This window comes from Microtus pennsylvanicus, chromosome 12 (genome assembly GCF_037038515.1).
Source record: "Microtus pennsylvanicus isolate mMicPen1 chromosome 12, mMicPen1.hap1, whole genome shotgun sequence".
Classification (NCBI taxonomy): Eukaryota; Metazoa; Chordata; class Mammalia; order Rodentia; family Cricetidae; genus Microtus; species Microtus pennsylvanicus.
In genome coordinates, this window is record NC_134590.1 from 68,423,318 (window position 1) to 68,429,317 (window position 6,000).

A 6,000-nucleotide genomic window follows, 5' to 3' on the forward strand; every position below is an offset into this window, starting at 1 on the left:
CAGCCAGAGCCTGCTCTGGGGAGTAGGTTTGCAGAGACCAGCGCTGGGAAGACATGGTGTCCTCAGGCAAAGCCTCCCTTCTGAACAAAAAGCTGTCTTGAGATATCTGAGCATCGGGTGTCAGAAAGCTGGAAGGCCTTGTGACCTCATGCGCAGATGTGGGTACACTGTGCACAGCCCCATGCTTGGGGCCAGAGGAACTTGAGTGATGGAGGGTAAATGCCCCCTCCATACCACAGCTGGGAATCATACAGGGACCTAGAATCCCTAGGGACAGGGCTGGGGTGGGAGGCAGGAGACCTACTGCAGCTGCCCGCTTCTTTAGGTCTCGTCTTCTCTGCCAGGGGCTGTCTGAAATTCCAGGCATCCTCGGGTTCTTTGGCCAGCTCATGTCCTGCAGGGCCTCTGTCTTCTGACACTTCTTGTTCAACGAAGCTGACATGCGTGGTTCTTCCTCTACAGCTAAAGGGTCTGGATGGGGCTCCGCCTGCTCACTGGAATTCTCCAGGTCCTCGACAGTTGATAGCCTCTTTTTTCTGAAGGTGGCTGCGGGACTGGACCCTGCCAGCTGGGACCCAAGATCCTCGTCAGAGTCTTCAGATGTCAAGGACCAGCGGTGTTGGAAGTTCCTCCCTGGCGGCCTTGGGCTCCAGCCCATAGCCACCTGAGGCGTGTTGCGCCTGACAGGGGTCTTCCAGCCTGGCCTGTGTGTTGCTAGATAGGAGCTGAACTCCGGAACCTATAGACAGAGAACACAATATGGCTCCTAGACAGTTGCAGCATGCTTCGTGAAGACATAGTACACTCTTATCCAAGCACAACCGCCCAGAGACACCGATCCGGTGGCCACAGAGAAGGAAACATTAAACACCAAGGGTCTGCGCCCGTGGCTGGAGATCAAACCGCATGCGTGACGGGACATTCCCCCTTCCCCTGTCCCTGTCCATGGATAGGTAATGAGAGCGCAGTGAGCCGCAGCTGGAGATGGGTCTCAAGGACAGAACTGAAGCACAGAGAAATGTCCCAGGAAACTGCCTTCCCTCAGGGAAAACAGCTAAATGTTACCAGTGAAACATTTAACAGACTCGGGACATAGGAAGAATTAAAAAGACAATATGTTTTGGCAAACGATGAAGCCAGCTGGGCAGGTGGCTCTAGTTCAGAGGTTCTCCACCATTTTGAATCAAATGACCCTTTCACAGCAGCCCAAGACTGTCAGGAAACACAGATGTTTAGAGTACGATTCATAACCGTAGCAAAATTACAGTCAGAATGTAGCAACAGGAAAATAATCGTCTGGTTGGGGGGTTACCACAACATGAGGAACTGTGTTGAAGGGTCACAGCATTAGGAGGACCAAGATCCACTGCCGTAGCTGACGGGACATCTTGACAACATTTCTCCTCCAAGATAAAGCCTACATTAAACCAACAATGTTCCCGCATGCATACCCCTTGTCTTAGACACCAATCATGGATGCAAAAAGCCTTCATATCCGCAGGCCCTGCATCAGTGGATTTAGTTGAGTACAGTTGGAAAATGCTCAAGAAAAAAAAAACTGTCTGATTTCGGCAATTTTCAAAGTAGCAGCAGCATGCACGAGAACATACGGGGTTTTGCTCTTGGTTATTCCAAACACAACACAGCCCAGTGGTAAATTCCACACTGTTTGAATCGTGCTATGTTATGAGGAAGCAAGGTGTGCCTAGGTTCTGCACAGACACTGTCGTGTTTGATGTAAGGAACCTGAACTTCAGTGGATGCTGGAATCTGAGGAGGGTCCTGGAACTGATCACCTGGAATTAAACACATCTGTGTTCACCTACCACAGGGCGAGCCTCCGTCCCATGCCAACCCCGTGAAATCACTGGGCAGCAACTCGTGCTCTGTTGGCTGGTGTTTTCTGTATTTCTTAGGGCTTTAGACAAATTCAAGCAGGTAGCACAACCATGCACCGACTGAGGTCACTTTGAGAGTTGTGCCCGTTGTCCTTTTTGCTATACTCCACCTTTATGAAGCAAGGAGGGGAACAGTGTCCACTGTAGGTCGTGACAGCCCCAAACTGTTAAGGAAGCCATTGCTACTTGGGGGTAGGGGGACTGAAATATTCCAAAAGTAAATATTATAATTTTATTTTGTTTTTCTTTTCCGAGACAGGGTTTCTCTGTGTAGCCCTGATTGTCCTGCAACTCACTCTGTAGATCAGGCTGGCATCAAACTCAGAGATCTACCTGCCTTTGCCTCCTGAGTGCTGGGATTAAAGATGTGTGCCACCACTATCTTGCAGTTTTGTTTTCTTTCTTTAATATATATATATATATATATATATATATATATATATATATATATATATATTAACTTTGACACTCCTTGAGGCGGAATAATGCTATATAATTTAGGAACCCAGATTCTCTACTACATAGAGGTCAGGGATGTTCCTGAGTCTTCCACATCAGGCTGGGAAAACTCTGGTCTGACCCTAGCTAGGAAGACCTAGCAAGAAGTCCAGAGCTGCCTGCCTAAGGTGTGTGGTACCCGGGCTCCAGGCCAGGCCACTGGATGACCCATCTAACACACAGCACATCCAGGGTCTAAGACAGTTTCTCACAGGGTAGGAACTCCTTGGGTCCTAACCCGTAGGCAGCCTAAGAGCAATGCAGGACTACGTAAGCCATTCTGCTGGACTTCTCCCCCACACGTCACATGCTACTCCTTCCTCCTCCCAGATACACTCCTCTCTATACCTACCTGTGCTGTGTCCAACTCCATCCCGTCTTCCCTCTGAAAAGGGTGTCCTTGGGCAGTTACAGCGCCTGGCCCTCGGAACAAGAGCGCTTGGAAGTACGCCTGGCAGGAGTTCCCCTCAGGCCTGGACAGGTGCAAGCGTGAACACCTAATGAGCACATGGCAGCACAGGGTTGGGGGCGGGGCGTGCTCACCACCTGAGGGTGTTCACCTGGCTGGTTTCTCCCCGTGTGCAGTTTAGAATGCCGCTGTATTCTCGCAACACAAAGGACTGTCCAGTCACCTAATCAAAGTTACTTCTGCATTCAGACACACTGAGCGCCACTGCCACTGTCTGTCTTTCTCTCTCTCTCTTTCTTTCTTTCCTTCCTTCCTTCCTTTTTTCTTCCTTTCTCTTCCTTCCTTCCTTCCTTTCTTTCTTCCCTTTCTTTCTTTCTTTCTTTCTTTCTTTCTTTCTTTCTTTCTTTCTTTCTTTCTTTCATTCTTTCTTTTTTTGGTTTTTCGAAACAGGGTTTCTCTGTAGCTTTGGAGCCTGTCCTAGACCAAGTTGGCCTCGATCTCACAGAGAGTCCACCTGCCTCTTCCTCCCGAGTGCTGGGATTAAAGGCGAGCACCACTACCCACCGCTGGTCCTGGAAAGCGCTAGAATCTTAAGCAGGTCTGTGGCACAGGACTCCTCCCTTCAGTGGCTCTCAGACTTGAGTTGCTAGAGCCCAGAGCACTGGGCCAGCCAAATCCCTGGTTAAATTGATGATCAGCCTGGCTCTCATAATCAGGTTTCTAAAGACTCCCAGAAGGTGACAGTGGGTGGAGCCAGGAGGCAACTGAGTCAATCCCAGCCTACACCATCACTGAGCTCCCAAAGGGATTCTAACAACCTAGAGAGGGTATGAAAGTAAAACATGGGTCTTCAAAACAGGCAGGCACGCTAGTAAGTCTCAGCACGGTGGAGCCAGAAGGGGACAGAAATAGAAGGTGGTTTTCATGTTTCCCAGACTCACCTTGAACTCTAAGATCAACTCACCCTTTAGTCCCCAAGGAGCTAAGACAGCAGCTGTCACTGGGCCTAACCAACTATTTTCAGCTTACCTCCTGCCTCCCAGTACCCTAGATATTACTCTTTTGATTAAGCTATCTTTTTTATTGTTTAGGGGTTTGTTTTTGTTTGTTTTTTGAAATAGTATCTCACTATGTAGCCTTGGCTAGCCTGGAACTCTCTGGTGCTGAGATCAAAGACTGGGCTTGAATCTCTTTTGGAAAATGTGATTAGATATCTACTTTTTATATGGTAGCACACTATATGTCTATTCTATAACCTTTCTCAACTGACAAATAAGGATCCTGTCTATAGTGTACACGTTTATCTATATGTGCATATATACAGGAACAAATATGTACCTGCCCACACGTTCACACACAAATGACTACAAAGGATTCCTTCTTTAGATGTATGCTAATTTTCTCCGTCTGTGTCTTTTCTGGCTGTGCATGCCATCTAGTTGGGCACTTAAAAATAACACCCCACAGAACTAAGAGGCAGCTCTGCCCGTGGCACATTCCAGCAAGTAGGATTGCTGGTTCCAAGTCAGGCATACTTTGAGACATACAGCACATTGATAACAACTTGTACCCCCAGAGGGCTACACCTCCAGGCCCCACCAGCAAGATAGCGCTCTCCAGCGCCACACAGTGCTGACACCTGTGGCAGATTACCCCGCTGTGTTCTATACAGGGCAGGTGAGCCCCCTAGTCTCTACCATCTCCCATCTTACCGGTAGTCTTGCTCTCTGAAGTCCTAGGAAGACCCGTTTTGAGGGATCTTGGTCTCTCTTGTCGTAGAGGGCAGTCCCCAAGTGAGCCTGGTTGGTGTGTGCACCACAGCCTCAGCTCTGTCCCTGCCCACGGGCCAGGTGCTGAGTCCATGTGATGTTCCACAGCTGTCTGCATCCATAGGGGTTTCAAGGCTGGAAAAGCTCTCGTGGCCCCCTTGTTTCCCTGAGGGAGGAGATATCCACAGAAACACTCTACGTCTTAGTGACAAAGCTCAGAGAAGCAGTGATGGCCCAGCACACACCCAGAATCGCATGGGCGGAAAGCACATGCCAGCCTCAGATACCCCAGGGTCTTAACTTGGTGCTGAGTTCCCTACCGTTTCAGCAGCATACCCCACTCTCTGACCCTTTCCCTCACTAAGAGGCAGACGAACTGCTTTGCTCTGGAGAGTGTTGGTTGGGAGACAGATTGTATCTAAGAACAACCCAGCATGGATAAATCCCCTGGATGGTCACTAGCCTCCGTTTTCACAGTCACATCTGGTCTTTATGTAAACAATGTTTTGAAATTGCCTAAAGGTGCTCTTCTGGGTTGTTCCAATAAAGGGGTTTTTAACTTTCTGACTGCCCTCTTTAGGAGCAGTGGGAGAAACATGGTAGAACCACCCTTCTGAGAGGAAAAAGGAAGGGAGGGAAGGAGAAAAAAGGAAGGGAAGGAAGGAGGGAGAGAGGAAGAAAGGAAGGAAAGGAAGGAGAGAAGGAAGAGAGAGAGGGAGGGAGAGAGGAAGAGAAAGAGAAAGAGAAGAAAGGAGAGATGGAGGAAGGAAGGGAGGGGGAGGGAGGAAGAAAAGAGAGAGGAGGGAAGGGAGAGAGAGGGAGGAAGGGAAGGAAGGAAAGAGGGAGGAAGGAAGGGAAGGAAGGAGGGAGGAAAGAAAGAAGGGAAGGAGAGAGGAAGGGAGGTAGAAAAGAAAGGAGGGAGGAAGGAAGGGAAGGTAGGAGGAGGGAGGGAAGAAGGGAAAGAAGGAAGGAGGGAAGAAGGAATGGAGGGGGGGAGGAAAAGAAAGAGGAGCTAAAGGAAGAAAAAGGAATGAAAGCTACATCACTTAGTTCTACTTCACATTTCCCTGAGAGATCATGTAACGAGCACACACTAATTTTAAACTGTATAGCTTTTCTGCCCCCCCCCCCCCGGCTCTGCTACCTAACGTGACTGAGTGCTGTGTCTCCAGATGTGTCCTTGAGCTCCTGACAGCACGTGAGTTTCTGACAAAGCCACTGTGTCCACCACAGGCCTTAACAGTCCAAAGGCAAGGACTGGTCAGACCACATGACAAGGGTTTGTCACAAGTATGACACGTGGCCCCAGAACTGGCTTTTAGAGATAGCCGTGTCTTGGTCACTCCAGCTAAATGACACGTGGCCCCAGAACTGGCTTTTAGAGATAGCTGTGTCTTGGTCCCTCCAGCTAAAATCTGCATGCAGA

General features: G+C 49.2%; 1 protein-coding gene across 2 annotated transcripts in view; it reads left to right on the forward strand.

The window, feature by feature from the left end:
* Adcy1 (adenylate cyclase 1) overlaps positions 1–2,111 on the forward strand; it is a 126,848-nt gene extending 124,737 nt beyond the window's left edge. For both annotated transcript variants that reach the window (XR_012907327.1, XR_012907328.1), the window contains exon 21: positions 463–2,111. The gene's annotated coding sequence lies outside the window, so the exon portion shown is untranslated. The remainder of the gene's footprint in view (positions 1–462) is intronic.
* Positions 2,112–6,000: the final 3,889 nt, after the last annotated feature.